At 39.2% G+C, this 22924-nt stretch overlaps 1 long non-coding RNA gene across 1 annotated transcript in view; it reads right to left on the bottom strand.

Annotated features, from left to right (window-relative positions):
- The window catches only part of LOC118230543, a 125215-nt gene extending 102854 nt beyond the window's left edge, over window positions 1-22361 (bottom strand). The window contains exons 1-2 of the long non-coding RNA XR_004765869.1: window positions 22224-22361; window positions 9053-9167 (exon numbers count right to left, since the gene is read on the bottom strand). This is a non-coding gene — a long non-coding RNA (uncharacterized LOC118230543). The remainder of the gene's footprint in view (window positions 1-9052; window positions 9168-22223) is intronic.
- Window positions 22362-22924: the final 563 nt, after the last annotated feature.

Raw genomic sequence — 22924 nt, 5'->3', positions numbered from 1 at the left:
AGCTGCACTCTTACCTTTGTGTTACTGAAAACAAGCACATAAATGTAACTCTGAGTATATTAAATGTATAGCGCACATGCCAGTAAAAACATAATTCGGGAGATGTTCATAACTATATTAACAAATTTTCAATTTCACATTAGTTCACAATACATATACTCCAAGCTAATTATGAAGTATATCACATGGTTTGTGTGCTTACAGTGCTTTATTGAACATGTTATACAAAATAGCACTGAAAAGTTTTGACAACAATATTTAAACAAATAATACAGCTTATGATACAGAATCAGGCAGCAATAATTGACTATTCAGTTCCCTTTACAGTCTGAAACAAGGTTCAGATGATGCTGAAGTTAGGAAATGCATCAATACTGCAGGCACTGCAGGGTTGAGGGTGGGGATTGAGGAGGTGGGGAGGCAGCTGGATTTACATGGTACTAGACATGCCAACAAGATTAGGAGATGTGCCTTTCCTGGGCCTTGAGGCATATCAAGAAGAACAAATACTTCCACATCACTGGAAATGAGGCGCTTGTGGCCTACAGCAACAGGAAGTAATTTGTACCTGCTATTTTTGGCTGTCACACTTCGATGGCAAAAAAAATCCCGAAGCAGATGGGGTGAAATAATGACACTTTGTTATATTATCCAGCTAAATAACCATGTGTTCATATATTGTTGATGGTACAGATTGCGCATTGTTCTATTCAAACCAAAATATGCAGCAACAATGGAGTTTCAAGCAAATATTCGCATGCTCACAGTCACATTTTCTTCTTTCTTCAGTGCAATGCACATTTTAGAGTAGGTCTCTCAAATTGCAAAAACACTCTATAGTGTCTATTGATTAAAATACTGTTGATGTCTCGCCAACCCACACAATAGCACATTACCCCCCAAAAAAGAGAAAAAATACCCTTGACATGCCTTGTAGGTTTATATGTCAAGATGATTCATTATGCTCCAGTGTTCAGTATTCTACCAAACTCCCTGTAGCTAAACAGTTTCACATATTGAGAATGCCAGTGGCTCAGAAACATATTGTACACATTTCAGGTTCTTTCTCAATTAAGCTACCTCTGCTTGTGCAAGGGTTCAGATTGGTATCAAATGTTGGTGAAAGTAAAAGTGAGAAAGGGAGCTAAAGACCTAATTTAGCTAAGTTTCACACCAAATTGGATCCCAGTTTTTTTTTCTTACTGCTAGTATTTAATACCCAGTTATGTAACACAATCTTGTTCAAAATACAATGGTCTGTTGTCAATGAGAAAAATGTTTCCTTTTGCAAAGCTGTAGAACAATGAATATAACTTCATTCACAGGTTAATACATTGTCCTGGTGTCATTTTGCATTGACAATAGAAGGCTACTTTGAAGTTATGTTTTAGAGTAATGTTTCATACAGCATTTCTATTTACAGTAAAGTAATGGTTACCGTATTTGACATTACAGTAGTGCCACTGTAATTCAATCTACAGTAACTTTTACTGGCAATGTGACTGTAATTTCCACAGCAACATTATTCGAGATATCAACAAAAAATTCAGAAATACCGGACATTGCAAACAAACTTCAAAATCAGCATACTCTCTGTGAAACACCTGAATGTTGGTCTGCCTATATTAACTACTGGGTGGGAAATCATGCTATATTAAGACAACATAATTATAAAAATTATACAAATTGGACTTCAAGTGGGCAGGAAAATGGAATTGATGTGTGGGCTGCCTGCTCCCACGTGTTTCAGTTCAATTAATTTAGCTTTAAATCCTGCCTTTTTCAGTTAAAAATGCACATATTGAGCACTTCACCTTGGCTACCACAGAAAATGACTAAGACTATGACAAAGTGCCCTCCAACAGCTGGGAAGGAGGCAGGGTCTGTCTCTCTTACCCACAAGGCACAGAGCTGAAGCCATTAAACATGGCAGACATTTTTTTCAGTTAGCGAAACTTCAAACAGTTCTCGCTACTGATTTAAAGATGAAAAGAGCTTTCGATTTCCTGAGCTCCTATCCCATTACCGTCCAGTCTACTATGGTTTCCTACAGTCAATATACTGTACTGTTTCACTTAAGAAGTCAGTTGAAGAAGAAGAGTACTGGAGAATATGTTCTGCATTTACCAAAAAAAATGGAGGGAAATTCCAACCAAAAGAAGAAGAGCTAGAGACAGAATCTTGTAATCTCTCCCAGACTCAAATCAGCATAACTTTATTCTTGGAGGTCATTTTAACGTCTGCTTGCATCCTGTATTGGATCCCCATCCAATAGCCCATGGTATGTAGCAAACCTACAGCACAATTGCAGTCCTTCCTTTTGAATATGGGATTTCAGATCCTTGGAGATTCTGCTATGGTGTGAGGTAGGGGTGTGGTAAGGGGACTGTCTAACATCCTGTTTGAATCAGGTTTTTTTTTTTTAAACTAGGCAAGGCAAATAAGCAAGAGTTGGAAGGTTTGTCTGCGGCATCAATAAGAATAAGATCCTGTACTACATGCTGAACACCCAACACGCTTCATGCTGAATGGCCAGCCAAGGGTAACACATTGGAAACTGATCGCGACAGGGAGAAGGTACATGTAGACATGTAGAGTTATCATCAAGACTGTGCTGTGCACAACACAAATGGCACTCAAACTGGTACATAAAACTAGATTCATGTAAGGAATTTAGTGTACAACTGTATAAACCCCACAAAAAAAAAAACATTATACTGTATATCCTCAGGAAACATACACCCCATTCCCCTGAAAAAGGAGCCAGGAAAGGCAACATTACATCCACGGCAGCACCTGGTCAGATGTACACTGCAAACGCACGCTTATCATGGCGGTCACGAAAAAAAAAAGGAGATAAATTTTTACAATCTCTCTGCTGTTGCGAGCTATTTCTGGACGCGCTCCAAATTGCGGCTCGGTCTGAATGTCTGTTGGATCTCGGACCGGCAGACATCACGGGTGAGTACCCCGTGACCAGCCCTCTCAGCTGCCAGCTGGCTGAGGACGAGGAGGAAGGGTGGGCGGCTCGGGCTGTCTGAGCCACGCATTTGTTTCATCTTTGCAGCCCACGATCGACAAATAATGTACTACAGAACATAACAAACTGTTAACCTTGTTTAAAAAAGCGCAAATAAAAAATAAATAAAAAAAGGAGACGGAGACGGTTAATGCTTTGGATCGGAGTGATCTCTTAAGTGCCTCTAGCACTGGGTCATAAGCCAGCCTCTTAGGAAGATGAGGATGAAATAGCCGTGTTAGAATTCACTGATCGATAGGCCACATAGCGTGCATCCTTAAATTATGTGGGGTTATTGTAATTAACAGATGATGAACATAAAAACAGTTGAGATTTTTGTTTCAGGAAAGTTGAATACCATTAGCATGTAACCATAGCATCTTATTTGAATATATTGAATATAAATGAAATTGAATATAAATGTTTGTACTTTGGTCTGCTATCCAATAAATGTGCTTAAATTAATTGAACTCTTCTCTACCTGAAATTAAAATAATAAAAAAAAACCACAGGTGGCCTAACCACAGGCACCCTTTACACCTGCACTGCATCTCAATCTGATCAGGCGTATATTTGGGCATCCCATTGGGTCTTTATTGAGACATAATTAGTGCAATTCACATGATTTTTTTAATTGGATTGGGACCAAAAATTATATTACTATACTTTCTTAAGAATTTTGATGGTAATATAACCACTGGGACAGTCAAATCTAGGCACCTGATTTAAGTACATTTTTGGTTCGCTTTTTATTAGTGATGTACAAATCCAGTCAGTTCTTCAAATCCCACGAAATGACCCCTATTTTGTATAATGGAACGCCTATATTTAATCTGTGAACATCACAAGCCCAGTGCCAGAAAGTCATAAGGGGCATTTGAAAAAAAACTGGAGGCGGCACCACATAAGATGAAATTTAAATGTTTATAAACAGTTGCGCATCTAGCTCTTCCGGATTCTTCTCCACAGCCAAGATTCACAGTAGCCTACTCAGTTTATGTTACCTTGTCACAAAAACATGGCAAAAACGTTGGGGTGTAAAGAGAATTTTCCAAGAAGATTTCCGATTTTTTAGGTCTCCAGCTGGGATCGAGAACACGCTTTCTGTAACCTTACCTTTTACCTTCTGTTTACTTTGCCTGATTAAAACAGACAATTGATTCACTGAATAACTGATGAAGGCCAATTTATTTTGAGGTAGCACGATTGTTCTTTGCTTCATAAACTTGTACAGTAGGTATTTCCTATATTCACATTTGCGATGACATAAAATGACAAAATGTCAATATATCATATGGATATTCTGCCCATAAAACAGCACAGATTTTCATAAATTGGTTTTCTAGCCTGAGTTATGCGTTGCACTCAACACTGGTTTAAGACACTTAGAGGTTTTCATTTGTAAATGATTTCTAATGTATAAATCATTTTGACAAAGTACTGTTATAAAATAAATTACATTCTGTAACATAATGAGAAGAAAACACGAGAACATGAGATACAATTCAGAGAAAGCTTTGGAGTATTTTTGCTCATTATTCAGATTATTGTCACCTCTTTGTAATTTCTGAGCTCACCGGTGCTCTCTTTCTTCTTAATGATGTTCCAAACAGTTGATTTTGGTTAGGCTACGGTTTGGCCTGTGTCTCTAACTGGCTTCCTTGACTTTCGTTAGAACTCTGGTCCTCATGTTGACAAACGCCAATAACAGACTCCAGCGGCAATCAAAAGGCTAGAATCAAAACTAGACACTGAAAGCTCTCGTTTAACTGCACTACGGAAACAATTCAACACACCTGACTAGTCAGAAACACCTGTGAGGCCATTCGTCCCAAACACTGTGATGCCCTGAAATGAGGGTACTATATTTAAAAAGTACTTTCTACATGGTGAAACCAATATGTATAAAAAAATCCCTTAAATAAAAGCTGAGAATGTGAATTGTTTGATGACAAATCTATGAACATGATGGCACTCACTGCATATATATATATATATATATATATATATATATATATATATGACACATGCATTACATTGGTATGAGTCATGCAAATTGTAGTAAACAAGTTTAGTGAATAACATTTTGTGTGCTGTTTTATGTCGATAACGCAGATAAACATAAGACTGTAGGGTCAAACTCATTTTTAGAACGGAGCATAAAGCAAATGAGCAATGCCTCGGGGAAGCTGCTCATGTTCATTTACATCTCACAGCTTATGTGACTCTCATAATTCATGTCGCAGAGGCGATTATTTAGTTTTGTACCTTTCTGTTGTGGTAATTATTTTATTCCATGAGAGTCATTGCCCTGACTTTAATGAAACTGGCTGACGTAAAATACAACATATCCCTGGCAACTGTAATAAATCTGTCAATGTTCACTTCATATTTTTCATATTCTAAAAAAAAGGACACCGTTAGAATTATAGTTATAGCTATTGTTTATTGTTTTTGTTTTAATCATTGAGGAGCATAAACACAGGTCTAAAAACACTGCATCCGTGATGTGCTGCCTGTTTTTGCATTATAAGCTAAATTATATTTATTTTCAGATAGAATAAAAAACTTGCCTCTACAGTTTTTGTTATAACATAAACTCAAAAATAACTGTATCTCATCTACACAGTAATTAAAAAATGATGTGACCACTGTTTTCCTTTTTTTTTTTTAGGTTTTGGGGAACAGTATAGCGTACAGGACATGGCACTTGAGCACGGCTCTTGTTTTTTGGTGACGCCTGACAGATGACAGATAGAGGCTCAGAGTGTGCGGGTCCTGGCATCCGTTACATAGGCAGATGTGAAAGTGTTAATGGCGGCTGAACGCTTTAACAGCGTTCGCCTGGGCAGAGGGCGGCGACCCCCGAGGGGTGTTGCCCTCGACCGCAGGCGCCGATTCCGCAGAGGGAGGAGGGAGGGGGGGGGGGGGGCGGTCCGGAGCCCGACCCATTTCGAGGCGGTCATGCCCGAGAGCAAACGCCGGCGGAAAGCACGCGAGGGGCCGGCTACCCCGCGGCCTCAAAGGCACGTGGCCCTCGCGTGAAGGACGTGCGCATTTTCAACGCGCTCGCAAGATATCGCCTCTCCCCCGCCGTCGAATAAACACACTCACATCCTGCATGTGCTGCTGCGTATACAGAGCGCCGCGACAGATAACGCGCTGACATTTCTTAGGCGACAATCTATTGGGCCGCTGCGAGTCTCAAAATCAATTCATTATGAATGAGAGGCTGGAATTATTCATATTATCAGAGATTTGACTTCAAACCTCCTCTCGACTGATGAAATTTCATGCAACGCAGGGCTCCATTTCGCATTTGAAGCTGTACAATTTGTTTCTGGCCTGAATGGCTCTTCTTCTTAAAAATGCTTTTTCATTTAACCCTTAAACCTTAACCTCTTGGGACAATGACCGGGCAGTGCATATACCATTCAATGAAAAAATGCAGTTCATTCAGAATGCTAACAGGTTTTGAGTACAAAAACAAATGGAAGCAATTAAGCGAGGGGTGGTTAATCTCAGTATCAGGGACGTGACCTGTTCATACCAACGCCTGATTATGAGGTTGAAATCAGGCAACCTTTAAATGGTGGTGTTTTTCCACACATACTGTGAGCTTTCCAGGGCTGGAGGTTTTGTTCCGTCACTTCATTAGGCCGATAATTCTCCCGAGGAGCGCGGTGTGGGCAGGCCGCGCGCCGTTAGCGACTGTCTGGTGCGATTCAATTCTCGGATTTACGCCTTTATTATCTTTTCATTCTCGCTCCTCGGTAATCGGCGCAAACGAGGCACGGGAGCCATTACGCCTCGATCAGATCTCGTCCAGGGCGCCACGCGCAACTTTTCGGCGCCCGCAATTTGAAAATGCAGATCGTCTCGCGGTTTTGCGACCCCCGACTTCACGGAGCTGCCTCGTTAGCGTAGCGTAGCGTGGGAGGAACCGCAGGTCGGGGGGGGGGGGGGGGGGGGGAAGATTCGCGGAGGGAATGCCGCCGAGGGAAGCGCCCCTCGCGGGGAAAATGACTCCCCAGGCAAGCGCGAGGCGGAGAGCCCCCGGGAAGCAGATGCTGAATTGCCGCTCCGCCGTCGGGGGAAAGATGATGCTTTAATGTGTTCATTACCTTCTCTCCGCTCTTCACTCGCCCAAGAAATCTAATACTTGACATGCAAGGGGAGACTCGAAGCCAGGAGAAACAATTACACTGATGCCAGATATTACAGATTATGAATCACTTCATTTGGAGTATTAAACAAGCACAGAATATATAAAGAATAACTTAATTCCAACCATCATCCCATAACATCATTCCAGATATATAATGTGCTAACAGTACTTCCTCTATATTGACACACAGGTACATAAATAGCCACCATTCTTGGACCAAAAATGTCCATTTTAGACTTATTTTCATACATTGTACACCATCCATTATACCTCATATGGATGGAACCTGATGTAGGCCGAGCAAATAATCAATTGCTCAGATGTTCAATGTGCAAATCATTGTGCATGCTTAGTCATTTTCCAGAGGCATTTCCACAGACTGGGTGGCCCTCGGTAGAAAATCCCACGGGACCCTTCTGGCCAACTTCCACTGACATCATGTTACCCAAAACTCCTAAAACTCAGCCCTGGGGGGGTCCTCCAATGCTCAGGGCCCCAAGCTGCTGCCCGCCTTGCCTGTTCATAAGATTAGCCTCTGTAGCTTTCTATATGCTGTTGTATGACAATATGAGCTTATATTCATTATATCTGATATAGAAACTGAATTCCCCTTCGTTGCTTGAACGTGATAGGTAATTCACTGGAAGACTCCCTAGTGATGTCATAACTCTCCATGCAGAACAGATGACTCAGCTGCATTAAACATAGAAGCAGTCCGCAAAAGGTGCCATATTTTTCGACACTAGTGAAAGGAACCCTTGGTCTCCTTACAGAAAAGTCTCTACACATATCTTTTTTTTCTTTCTTATATTTACTCTGAGATGCAAAACATGAGAATAAAAAAGCCAGAGGAAGAGCACTATTGAATTCAGCTGACTCCTCACAACTGCCGCATTCCTAACATATTTATGCACTGCATACTCCCTTCCCCCCACTATGCACGTTTGCACACACACACACACACACACACACACAAAATGTCATTACTGGTCAATTACCGAGTTCAAATATAGCACAGCGGCCAAGTTTTCATGAACAAAGATTACATTTTGCCTCTGAAATTACCATCAAGTGTCCTCTCTTGTGACAGGCAGCTGACGACATTTTACTGGGAATTGGATGCACAGCCATGGAGAAATGTGTACATTTGTTTGCCAGAACATGCATTATATTCTCTCGTATATTCTGCATTATATACAACGCATCATACATTCGCAATTTGCTCCCTCTTTCAATACTCCCTTAAGCCTCCATATGTTTGGGTACTGAAATTTGGAAGTATAATTTTTCCATCTGTAAAGATGTCATCTCGGTTGGTATATAAATACAAAGAAGGATTTACAAAAATGGCTACCTTTCTTCACTGTGGTTGGTTCTCTGTTCAAATGAAAATCAAGGAAATATTCCACTTTCCCCTTCTTTATTAAAATAGAGCTGGAAATTTGTTGGAAATTTGTGTCAAACAGAAATATTTCCAGTCTTTTTCACATCTTTACAGCACCCTGAACTGCCAGTGGTTCACTGCATAAAAATGCACTTATGTCTGGTCCTTGAAAATGTATACATGGCAAGTCTCACCCTCTCAGATTTCTTGTGATTCCACAGAAGAGGCAGTAGATATAACCAGTCATGATGCTATATCTATTTTTTTTTATGATTGTAAAACATACTGGACATTTGCAAGCAAGCAGTATAGATATTTGGACATTTAAAATATCTTTCAAGTTATCCCCAATTTTCCACAACTCCCCCTTCCCACCCACCCCCCCCCCCCCCAAACTACATACACATTTTCATCATTCAGTCTTAGGTTTTCAAAATGCACACCTTCCCAGACAGCAGCACGCTTTATTTCGAGTACTTACGGCTTTTCTTTGATCTTTGAGTTCATGCAGTTCCCTGGAACAGCCCCCATATCGTCACATGTTGTTGTCAAAGGTCTCACCTCCGCTGACTTCACTGGGACCTCATTTCTTCTCCCTATAAAAAATGTATAAATGCTAAAATTATCCATCTTGGTGAGAATTGTTTGAGACTAGCGAGCTCAATTCTTTGCGTCTGAATGCAGATTGGGATGTATTTTTGAAATGATCTTCGTCTTTCATTCTCCAAAGAAAATAGCTCTCAGGCTAAAATAGATTTAAATATGTACACAAGCAGCTTTCTTCTTGCTTTAAATTGAAACTCTGTTCAGACCTATGGAAGTTGCTCTCTGTGTACTTTGGGTACATATAGCTGGACAAGTTCTCAGTACTATTTTAGAAATGTGTTAATGAGGTTCTTCACCATTTGTTGTGCATGTGAATTTACCATATGTTGCTCAATTTAGGGCAAGGCACATAATTTATATTTACACTAAATATGTATTAAACAGACCCTAATTAATAAAGAGTTACATTTTACATAAATTGAATGAATAATTTTGGATAAGCCAATTCACAATATTTTCATTATGTGAAGCAGTGAGGTGGTTCTAGGCCAGTTGTGACACAGTATGTTTGTTGGGGGCAGTACACCTTGCTACATTTTCAGCATGCAGTGTAGCCAGGGCTGTCGCTAGTGGAGTGAAAGCTCTTGATGATTATAGGGGCCCACAGTTTGGGGTGGGGCACAGCTTGGGGGGCCCCACAGCTAAAAACAAATCAATTTTTTTCATTAAAAAAGGGAGGGGCCCAGAGAAATATTCTTTCAGGGGGCTCAGAATTCCTAGCTACACCCCTGGTGCAGTATGTAGAATTTAAACAGGATGTCTTTCTACAGTGATGATTAGTGCTGATCAGGTGGACAGGTCAATATACTAAAACTGGCAGAAATAGCAAGAGTACGAATCAACATTTTGGATGATGAATGGAACCATATTACATTGAATTCATTTAGCAGATGCTGCTATCCAGAGTGACAGTGAGCAGTAGTGCTGGACTTGGCTAACATAATTCTCAGACCAGTGAGTGCGTATGCAACATCGCTAATCCACTAAATGTATGCTAACAGTGCTCACTTTGCACCAGAACACAAATTGCCAACACAAACAGATAACATCTGTCCATAGCAAGCCATAATAAATAAATAAATAAATAAATAAATAACAATACAGCCTGAACTAATTACAAGAGGTAGGAGGGTTAGGTTGGGGTTGGGGAAAGAGGCAAAATACAATCTGAGGCGGGTCGGTCTTTAGTCTGAAGATGGCCACTGTCTCTGCTGTCCAGCCCACAGTGGGAATTGTCCATGTAAGGCATTACAAAAAAAAATTAGATTTGACTAACAATCCATGATACATTAAAATGTAGATTCAAAAGCAAATACCAAAAAGTCTTAATTATATGCAACTGCTTAATTAGTCAAAATATAACTTTTTTTAACTTATATTGTCTGACTGGTCCCTGAATAATTATTCTGAATCAAATACTGTATGAATAGCATAGTTAGCATAGGTAACTTGCCTTAGCCCATAAGCAATGTTATATTATTCACTCGCTGGTCTGGGAATGTTGGTAGCCAGATCTGGCACTGTTGCTTGTGTTACTTAGTTGAATGCACTTACATTCTCTTACACTGTAAATCACTCTGGATAAGAGCATCTGACAAATGAATGTAATGCAATACATGGATTATACTGAAACTTTCTGTTCTGCCATCCATTCCACTAATGTGCTTTTCAAAGCAAAATCTAATGGCCATAATGACATACAGAAGCATGCACAATGTGCTAAACACTGCTTTTATTGATTTAGTCATTTGAGACTGGAAAATTGACTGGGAGAATATGGGCCTGTTTTTTTTGCTAATGTATTTCTACCCCTAAAACATACAATGTAGCTGCTGCATTATTTAAAAGTCCAATTACTTTGTGACCTGTGTGAACAGCAGACAGTATTATTTAAAGTACAGATGTTAGCTAGCAAGTTTTGTTCTCTTCTGAGTAACAAGAACATGAAAATGCATATTAAATCAAAGCGTTTAAACCAGATGGTTAGTCATGCTGAAGATAAATCACAAAGTCATTTTAGAATAATGAATGCTTTACTTCGCAAGGATGCAGTCGAGCGTTCACCCACTGGAAAACCTATTGCACTTCAAATGCCAGAGATTGGTCATCTCACAAAGTGGAAAACATAAATGTGCAAACTGTTCATTGTTTTTTCTCAGGGGAAAAACTGAATGACTCTTCTTAATTGTTTGTTTATAGCATTAAAATCAAATGAAATCAAATGAAATTGATTCAATTCATAAGCATGTCTTTACATGGCCTAGTGTTTTTTCAAAGAACCGTAACTTAATTTGCATTTTCAGGTAAATAACACAGAAAAAATGTTATTTTTCAAGCACATTCAGGCCCATTGAAGCTAATGTGGCCAAATTTCTCAGTTACCGGGTTACTGTTAAGTCAACACTGGGAGAGCGTGTTTAACTTCAACAGAGTAAACATGATCCCTGTTGGACTCATACAAACTGTTTTAGAGCAGGACTAACGCTGAACATTTTATAGTGCGATAGCAACATAACGATATCACATTGCTGAAGTTCCCCAATATATCCAGCAGAGGCGCTATTGAGCACTGGCCGCAGGGCAATCCGGTCACCCCATTATTAGGCACTTTCTCACAGCTCTGACCCTTGGGAAACCTTTGAGGCTTAGTGCTATAGAAAACTGCTGCAGGGATGAAGAAAGGCGTGACAAAGCCTTTTGGGAGGGTTATGTGTTTACCCATCTGGGTTGAGGGTTTGGCAGGGGGCTGCAGCCGTAAAGAACAAACTGACAATATCTTATTGCCAAAGCCAGTTAGTCAGCTCCTCATATTCTTTATTAGACATTTTTTGTTGCCATATCTCCCATAAATCTACTGATCCAAATGAAGCCAAAGCACTGCAGTAATTAAAGGGGTACTCTGGTGACCCTGTGATTTATGGCGTGCGTGGATATATGGATATTTATAAAGTCATTACTCGGATGCAGGAAATGCAACGTTGGCTCCCAGCCCTGACGATGTCACTGCACTCTCTCTCTCTCTCTCTCTGCATTGCTGGAAGTCAGTCGCTCTCTCTGCCAGAAAGCCAAACAACTTATTTTCTCTGCACAAAGGTCTCTGATTGGTTTGGCTTGAAAATGTGAGAAAAATAAATCAGTACCACAATGCCACTGCATATAAGCATTTTGGAATTTGGCCATGGTCTTAAAGATTCATGTTAGAAAAATAATAATAATAATAATAATAAGCAGAGGTATTTACACTTAATGACAGGTGACATAAACTAAAGTAGCATTCATCTTGAAACAATTTTCGAGACATTTACGATAAGAGAACAAATGAATTCTGACTTACCCCAGAATATTATTTTGGAAAATAATAGTGAGGGCCCTGGTGGCTCATTCTGTTAAGCGACTGTTCAAGTGTGTGGATGCTGATCCATAATACATTTAAAATAGATAGTAACAGAACTGCATCTGAGGAAAAACGTGGAAATTGATAGTTCTACAAAATATCGAGAGATATGCATGAGGAGTCTTGGACGAGAATACCCCAGAGTGGGCAGAAACATTGTAAATTATTATTTTAAAATACAGCTAGCAAGAACTGTACAGGGAGATTTCTACCCATTTCCATTTCTTAATGTCAAATATCTAGACGGATTAAAGTTTTTAAATAACCATGCACTTTTGCAGCTTGGTAGACTAATTATTTAACCTTATCCTTTGTTGAGACTATAAACCTATAATAAAACAATAAAGTATATAATAAAGATGAACAAAAATGTAAACTTGGAAATAAAATGATTTTAATGGTTTAAATTGTAACAAAAATAAGAAAATTTAATTGAAATTGCAAAGTCCTAAATATCATTCACTATATGAATCTCTCAACACAGACATTTCTGCAAATGAAAGTTAATAAATTAAAAAGTTTTTAAAAAAAACCAGGAACGTGTTTGTTTAGACATCACAAGCACACACAACAGTATGTGACCCTTTCACTGTTGATTTATACACCTGATATATTCAACTGAAAACATCCAATCATTTCCTCTCAGAAAAAGAAAACCTTCAAGGTGCCTTGTAAAGCTCGACGGCGCCTGGAACCAAGGTTCACAGAGGAGGGAGGGACGCCGTTGCCGCAGTGTTCAAAAATCACTCGCACGGTCGGCTCCATCACGCTATCTTTCGCTGTATACATAGCGATATAACAAATGTGACTGTCTGACGTCTCATTAAAAAACTGAGCCCATTAACTCATCACTGTTTGCACTCTGGATGAACGAGGAGGTAGCCCGCCTCTGAGGAGCGCGGAGAACACAAAGCGCTGGTGACATCTCTTCTTGGGACACCTGCTACGACTCTTGCTTGTTTGAAGTACAATTTCCACAGTAATTGCCGCATTGATAAATAGCGCAATAATTAGTGTCAAGGCGACCAGTGTAATTATGCTGCCGTGAGCGGGAAAGGGCCTTTTCACAGCCAACGCCGGTGGCCATTTTGAGCGTCCTCCTCCCTCCGAACGCCCGATAGGCAGATGATTGCCATGTCATTACCCCCGTGTGCATTTTTTGTCAGCTCCCTCTTCACAGACTATTAAGATTACCAATGCATCTCTGCCATGAGATTAATGTCACTTAATGTAGTCGTGTTCCCTGCGCAAGTTTCAACACAGCTCTACAAAAAAAAAAAAAAAAAAAAAAAAAAAGGCATCACGCGGCATCTCGGGGTGTAGGAAATAAAAGATATGGAGGATGCCATTTTGAAAATGAACACTTCTCACCGATGTAATAGTCCTACCATTTCTGTTATGACAGTCATACATTTCCGGGCTTCTCTGCCATTTGTGGGGTTTGAGACTGGCAGTATAGGTCTTAATGCTTCTGGAAAATGTACTGGATGTTTTAATACTACAGTAGTACCTGCCATTACTGTAGTAGCGCTTCTGAAATGTACACTTATCATGGCTTCTGCTCAACAAATCTGCATCTGGAAGATAAAGAGAACATGACCTGGAAACCAGAAATACTGCAATTGCATACAATAATGAGCAAGTATTTTGGTGCTTGCTGAACAGTTATGGACTACAAGGCATTTGTATTTCTGGGTTAGGTATGGATAGTGACAGATACCTAGAACCATAAGATATATATATATATATTTTTTTTTTTTTCAATTGCATATATGTTCATTGAAATGCATTTTTAAATGTGCACATGCAAAGTATTTCGTATGTGCACATTGCTTGTTGTATTAATGACGGTCTTACTGCAGTGCAGAATGAACACACACACATAAGCTTTATGGTTCTATAAACCTCGGTTTTGTTGAAAGCATTTATTTAAGTTATCAGTAGCGATAAAAGGGGTAGTATATTTCAGGATGAGTAAATTACTAAATTATGACGATAAAGTAGTCCAAAGCATTTAACAAAACCCTTATTAAAACACTACTTACTTATATTTTTTGGCTTATTCTATTAGAATTTTATCTTTTGACTTATTCGCTTTTAAAAACATATTTACGGAAATGGGTGATAATTTAAGTAATCTAAGGATTTATGAGGATGGTCATAAAAACCATAAAATCACTACAATAAAAGCAAACAAGCATTTTAAAAAGTCCTGAGTGAAATCAATGCTGCATTTTATCTTTAAGGCATAAGACTCATACTGGATGATAAGCACATTACAAAAGAGCAGTACTGTTACCTTGTAGTTGAATATCTGCTTTAAAATTGGACGATAACAGGTTATAATTGCATTTTCTCGTGACTCTATGTTAAGGTCACATATTGATTCATTCCAGATCCATATTATATTTGTGGTCACCAGTTTGTTACAACAGTTTGCAGCAGAATTACTGGCAACGGTCACAATAATAAAAAATAAATAAATAAATAAATGTACTGGAGGGACATATCAGATTAAAATCACTGGTCAGAAATCTCATGAACCCCGACCCCTATGTAGTCCTGCAATTCCATTCCTGCCACCTGCCAGTCAGTAATGCCATTAAGGTAGTTGATGTAACCATATTTCTACAGACAAATAATAAAAAAGCTCACTTCAATACCAAACATATGTGACTAAATGTGCTCACCACTGAGCGAATAAGTAAGGTAATAAGTAAATAAAGTAAATAAGTAAATTTTCTCCATTTAGTGCTTTCATTGCAGACAATTTTTCCCATAGATACCTGCTTTTTTGGATTTTGAAGCATTCACTCAGAATCAATGAAAAATAACCGAAATCGATCAGTAGATGAATAGTTTGCATCTTTTCAAAAGATGGATGGATAGATTTATGCATATTCTTTCTTTCTGTAAGCTCACACTCATACTCAATTTCAAGCATAAAGAGTTTTTTTTTGAAAAATGACAAACGAATAAGAAACAGTAGGGCAGAGTATAGTGATACATCGACAAATGGTTAATTAATGTAGTTTATTTGCATTTTAGCTTAATCAGTTGGTCTTTTCGTTGATTAGTTTAATTGATCTGTAGAAATCAATTGGAAGCCTTCCAGTTGTGTGGACGGAGATATCTAGTCTTGACTCATTGCCAAGAAAGGTCACATTGAGATGGTGAGGTATAGGATTGATATAGAGGGTTTTCTTGCAATCATTCCAATAGATTTCTTATCTGATGCGCAATATATTTCTTTGAACAGCAAGCAAGCCTGATTACAAAGTGGAGACATTTGTTTTTTCCTTTTTCCAGTGTACACATTTATTTCAAAGCTTTAAACTGCAGTTCCCCCAGACAGCTGAGATATAACATTTAATTAAGCTGTAAGCATACCTGTAGCCACACTTACAAATGTTCCATGTGCACCGTTTCAGCATTTTTTAAAATTAGAATTTAACTAACAATTGGAAAGTTAATGTTAGCAACAATTTGCAACAATTTCAATGAAAATAAGTAGCTATCATGAGCAGTGAGCTAGCAATCAAAAAGCTAATAATGGGTCAATTGTTTTAACGTGGGTGTGTGTTGCAGGTGTTTTGCAGAACTAAACATTACATTTTATAATATACAGAAAGTACAACTGATTTCCTCCTGATGATTGTAGTCATCAGTAGAAAGTGCCAACAATCACCAACAATTACATTTGCAAATGATTTTATGTATTTAAATTTACATCATGGGCAAACTGTATGAATTATAAATATGTTAATTTGACCACAGCAGGATACTGTAAAGGTTGACATGTTGCGGCAATTGAGGGAGACTTTTCTATTGTCTTACAGTTCATTAACATAATTGTGTCAGCAGGGCCACAAAAATGTTTTCTTAAGTTGGGGACAAATGAACCGAGATCCAGAGGTTAAAAAGCTGAAAAGTAGTCCTTAGAGGAAGAATAGGCTAGTTGAAATTGCATTTCCGAATTACTAGCTTATGGCAACCTTATAAAGCAACAAGCAAACGCAGACTGGATACCAAGAACCCTTTTCTTGCTGCAATCATACCATGTAAAAAAAACTGAGGTCTAGATACATAGAGTCACACAGGATGACAAATGCAAATTAGGATAAACGCTTCCACCACATCTTTAAATAAATTCTCCATTCTGTTTCCCATGATTTTGATCAAACAGGCTAATGGAAAGGTCAGTACTCAATTTTTTTTATTTATTATTTATTCATCTGACATTTCTTTATGCATAAACATTAAATCAAAAATACAATTTATGAAGGTGCCCTCTTTTTCTTTTTACCCAAATGTTTGGGAAACATGCTCCCGCTCAATTTATCCATCTTGGAGTCCCTGCCGTTTCAAAGGCCCCCTTGATCCGCAGTCTTTTTAGAGCCGCATCACAGGCCACTGGTGCCCTTTGAATGTCAAAGATTTGCTGCTATAAGACCATGCACCCCCCTACCCACTAAAAGACATTCTGTTCCTATTCACTTCATTATGTACCATAATAGTGCACTGCATACACCGTTGGGCCACTGGAGCGTGTGATGTAACGCACGCGTGCTTCTCTGTTGACTTGCTTTTTTTTTTCCCCTCACATTTTAAGATAGTCAAACAAAGGCAGTTGTTTTTTTTTCCTTCATGTTCAATGCTGTGTGTACATTTTATATATCCTGTTATGTAACATATGCCAGAGTGAACAGTGCTCTACTGTAGGATACTTGCAAAGCTGTAGGGACAAATAAATATGCTACGATAATATACAAATAATATAGAAATATTATGTTTTATACTCATTGATAAGGTTCACTGTTTTGCATTTTAGCTTTCACTTTCTGTCTCACTATTTCTGTATAGTTCACTCACTCGTCCTATTATTAATCTCTTGCGCTTTGAACTAGATGGATTATCGATAGCAAACATGTACAGACACTTCCAGATTAAACTCAAGAGTGTGACATGTTTCAAATATAGAGGACTGGCTGATAATTGTCTGAGTGTCCCAGAGGAATGCAGTTTAAATGTCCTATCTCTATAAAAGTCTAACATTGAGAGGGTTATCATTTATTTCTGCATCGTGCGTGAGCCAAGAAGGAAAAGACACCCTCCAGCTTTTTAAGGAGGTAGACTGGCAACTATGACATGGTGCATCTGACCAAGTTTTTTATATTGTAAAGAATGTTTGTATTAGACCAGGGCTGCCCAACCCTATTCCTGGGGATCTACTTTCCTGTAGGTGTTCGCTCAAACCATAACAAAGCACACCTCATTCAACACCTAGAGATCTCATTGGCTTGCAAATGAGTAGGTGTGTCAAATTAAGGTCGAAATGAAAACATGGAGGACAGTAGATCTCCAGGACCAGAGTTGGGCAGCCCTGGAGTAAATGATAAAATTCCGTATAAAGCTCAGAGTTTACAGGGAGGTCTGAGCTAAGCCTGGATGATCTACAGACTGTATGCAAGTTCTGAAATATGTCCAGTAGTTTTTAAATTCACAGTAAAATGTCCAGTGTTAATTCAACTCTAACAGAGTTTATGTAAGTCCACTCTGGCCATAGCGGACTCATATGAACTATGTAAGAGTTGATTTAACACTGAACATTTCACTGTGTATACGCACCAACAAGCACAAATTAAGTCCACAAATTATGGCAATATCATTGTAAATGAATATGTATCCTGGAATAGGATACTCAGATTGTGCTGTATGATACTGGAGTTTCACCTTTTTTAAGTCACACTAGTGTCTCTAAATACCTTATAAGTGTCTCTAAATAGAAGCTAAATACCTAAATCTAAAGTGTAAATGGGCTTGAGTAAGGGACTAATTTACTTTTCTTTATCGATGACATCACACACCTACCTATTCTCGTTCTATATTATTTTTTACAGTATGTTAAAATATTTATATATAAATGTAAATATAAATGTTCAATTGTCACAAAATAAAAATGACAATAGACAATAGTTAATAGACACAGAAAGTGTGGTTCTGAGCCAAACCACCTTCTCGCTCCTCACACTGCGTGTCCATTTTTTGAATGCATGCAGTACTCTACATGTACATATATCTCAGGCATGGTTTGCCGTTACCATGGCAGTGTGACATCACGCACCGGGCTCGGCGCTGTTCTTGTGCGTGAGTCATCTCTGAAAAGGGGGGGGGGGGGGGGGGGGAAGGCTCGCAGTAATCAGAACTGCATGCCTCAATAGTCGTGTTACATCTAAGAACTTACGGAATACGGAGCAGGGTGGAGTGCCACAAACCATGCTCTTATGTGGCATATGTCACATGTGTTGTCAGTTACGGCAGCACTTCACAGAGTTTTTCAGCTCGAGGTTCAATGTGACTTGAAGTGGCCTCTCTCCTTGAAGTCGTTGACACAACTGTATTGTTACTGCAGTTTCCTGCAGTAAAACTCTGGGTAGACATCAATATTTTTTTTTTTTTACGTTTATAGCGAGCGCATCACATTTGCTTTTCTTATTATGTGAGCTGGGATCCAAATATCCCTGTGCTTGCCTGAAAATCTGTGCCTTGTGTCATATTTATGACACCAATTCCCAGACAGTTCATGTGGCCATTTATTTATTTATCCATTAATTCACTAATTTGTTTATTTAACAAACATTCCTATTTAAAGTGACTTACAAGGCCCTTCATCCATTTTCATTACATTAAATGGATGTTTCAGGAGGGACAAGACAGAGAATAGCCAGTAAAACAATGATGAAATTAACTCACCACCCCCACCTCTCAATGTATGCCCAGTTTGGTCACTGCACGCAACCCATCATTTTGAATCACTGAATTTGTTATTTGTGACCTGGCAACTTACTGGCTTGGGGATATGTTGTCAAAACTGGATTTACTTCAATCTCCGCAAATGGAGGATATTTTTTTTTTTTTACCTGTACTGTGCTCTGTTCATTAATCTATAAAAGACACTGTCACCACTGTCTTACTGTTAAAACACAACTGGAAGTTCTACAGAGTTGTCAAACATAATATCATTCCTAATGAGCTTACTCAGTTACAATGCTCATCCTGATTATGCTGGTAACCTTCTGGTTAATTGACTTTAAACATTAGTTTCACAGTTGCTGATCATCCTCTCAGGCACATGACTGCCACTTACAGTTAATGTGCTCTTGTGAAAGAAGTCAAACCCAACAATGCAGTCACATGATTTCATTACCCAATAAGGCATCTCAAGACCGGGATGAAGTCTGCTGCATGTTGGAGATCAATAGCAGCAGTTACCCAGCACAACAAGAAACCAAGACTAATTTGGTCCCAGCGCTTTCTCCGAGAGGATTTTCCCGTTGCTGGATCCCCACTATAAATGGATGAGACCACTGGCATGCCACAATTTACCCAGAGGTGTTGAGCCGTGCAGTGTGGAAGGATAGCCCCCCCCCGTCTGTTATCAGGTACTGGCAGATACTGACGTATTGATTACATGTTAGGGGGAGCATCCAACACCGGGGATTACCGTGGTGCGCCAAATGGACCGTTTTTAGCCAGAATGTTTTCTCATTCCATCACCATTTCCATCTTTCCACCCAATCTGCCCTGTGTAGACAAGAGACTATTGGTGGCCCAAAAATCTGATATATATATATATATATATATAAATGGCACAGAATGTCAGATTTAATTAGAAATATTTCTATCCATATTGGGTGAACTGGTTAGGAAAATTTTTTTTTGCCTTTTTATACCTAGGCCCCACGTTTTAGGGGACCAAAAGTCCTTACGGACTGCACTGTATATACAGTGAGAGTAAGTGTTAAATTCAGCTCTTTTGTGCGTGCATGTCAGGGCTCCTGCTTAGATATGCAGCACTGGTTGCAGGAGGAGAGAGTTTTCTCAAAGGATGTGTCTCCAGGCTGTCTCCCCCTCCATGCTAGGGATTTGTCATCCCCAGTTAACAGTTGTTTACGTGGAAAAATGTCAAAGTGGGGCCGTTACACCTCAAATTACAGAGGCTGCTGCAATTACTCACTATTTGACTCTCATCCTGTCACTTCCAATGCCCCGCCCATCACTATAGGGTATATGCATTGAAATGCTTAGTATGACATTTTGACCACATTTTAGCACTGTGTTTTCTATTGAACTGTAGATGTAGAAAGTCAACCCACACACCAATACCTGCATACCCTAGATTTGCCAGGCAAGAAACTTTATCTTGATTCAATTTAAATCAGTCAGTCATTCATCATTATCCTGGAAGCATGACCGGACTGTTCATTTGTTGGATATTGGTGGACCAAGTCCAGCACACTGTTCACTCTGCTCCAGTCAAGCAACTGCTAATTGCTAATCTTTGAGTAGTCAATGTTGTCCCAGTAATGCCACATTGCATTTCCTCAACAATATCTCATCAGTCATTCTTTTTTTTTTTTTTTGCATCAGCAGCAAACCTCGGCTCACCTTGAATGAAGTCAGTTGGCCCTGCGTCAACCATCAGCACAAGCACACAGATGGATATATCTCTTATGACCACATACAATGAGCTCCACAATGTTTTACGCAAAGGCGCATGACAAGTCTCTTCTCTGGTGATGCTCTGCCAGGCCTTTACTGCAGCCATCATCAGCTCCTGCTTGTTTTGGGGGCAATTTTCCTAAAGCTTTCTCTTCAGCATAGTAAATGCATGTTCAATTGGATTAAAATCTGGTGAATGACTTGGCCAGTCAAGAATTAATGATGTTTTAAACAGTTGAATTTGGTAAGCCTAATCTCTCTAACTTTTTTTCTCCTTATTTTTCAGCCTCATAATGGCTTCCTTCACTTTCATTGGCACAACTCTGGTCCTTATGTTGACAGACGGCAATAACAGACTCCAGTGGCATTCAAAAGCCTAGAATCAAGACTAAATTCTGAAAGCTCTCACATACCTGCACTAAGGAAGTCACTGAACGCACCTGACTAATCCAAAACACCTGTGAAGCAATCTGCCCCAAAATTTATGGTGCCCTGAATAAAAAGCACTGTAAATTCTACATGGTGAAACCAAAATGTAGCCTATAAAAATGTACACTTTAACAAAGTGTAAAGAGCTAGCCAGCTAAGTTGGCATTAGTTAGCACAATCTTGAGCTACCATCACATGTCTACTAAACTATAATTAGCGGTTTTACTCAGTCAAAAAACATAATAAAATCGTATAGGTGCTTATGTTCACAAATTCTCCTTCGAATTACAACAGCGAGTGGAGGAGCTAGCTGGCTAAATTAAACAAGTGGTTGCTGCCTTAGATGAGTGGACATGTTGGCAGAGTTGAAAATTGTGAATCCGCCCAGTCTTGAAAAAAAAACAGCCCAATTTTTTAAAAATACAAAAAAAAAAAAAAAACACCATGCATGTACATACATAGCCTACAAACATTTTCTCCCGGTGAACGTGCTCATTATGCAAGATTGGGGACAGCAAACACTAGCTCACACGCTCGCCAAAGTGATGATGACAAACGTAGCCGCTTTTCTTATTTCAAAGGGAACCCCACCTGTTTGTCGGACTTGATACGGTGTAAATGCCCTCAATCCTATAAATATGTGATAGAAACGACTTGAAAGATTTTAGTTATTTAAATACATTTTTAAATCCTTCAACTCGGAGTTCCCCCTTGTTGTTACCTTAGCGATGCTCTCTGGGTAGTGACGTCAAAGGGTTGCTGGGGTCTCCGGTCCATTCTACAGTCTGTGGGTCTGTTGCTGTTGTCTATTGAGCGGCATTGAATGTCTTCTGTTCAGCCTTTTCGATTCGAGCCAGAAGCGGGGCATCAGGAAGAAAGCACCGAGGACAGCCTTCATCAAATAGGCCTAAATCAAAACGATGAAGATCGGAGGAGACGAGAGTAGGGTAGCTATACGACTGGAGATCGTGTCTGTGCGACAACTGCTCGCGTATGCCAACGAAAGATGTCGTAAAGTTGTAAAGATATGCGCTTTCTAGCAACAGCTATTCAAAGTCACTTTACCATATGGGTTAAACTGTAGATTTCGGTGAAACTGAAACGTATCATCATCCCCATTAACGTAACGTTATTATACACAACGTGTATACTTACAATAAATACTGAATGTAAAAGAAGTATTCTACATTCATAGAATACTTCATTATCCCCATGGGGATATTTCCCTCGCAGCATGTAATATTCACATTTACAAATAGACATTTATACCAAGCAACATACAATCATTCACACAACAGAAAGACTGGGCAGCTAAATACATACATAGACATACAAATTGGACATATTGAGGCGTATTAAATCAATCTTGACTCTTACAAACCTATCCACACATTGTTTGCCCTGTTACCATACTGTACGCTT

Source organism: Anguilla anguilla, chromosome 6 (assembly GCF_013347855.1).
Source record: "Anguilla anguilla isolate fAngAng1 chromosome 6, fAngAng1.pri, whole genome shotgun sequence".
In the NCBI taxonomy this organism is placed as follows: Eukaryota; Metazoa; Chordata; class Actinopteri; order Anguilliformes; family Anguillidae; genus Anguilla; species Anguilla anguilla.
Note: the sequence above shows the minus strand (reverse complement) of the source record. Positions and strands in the feature narration are given on the sequence as shown.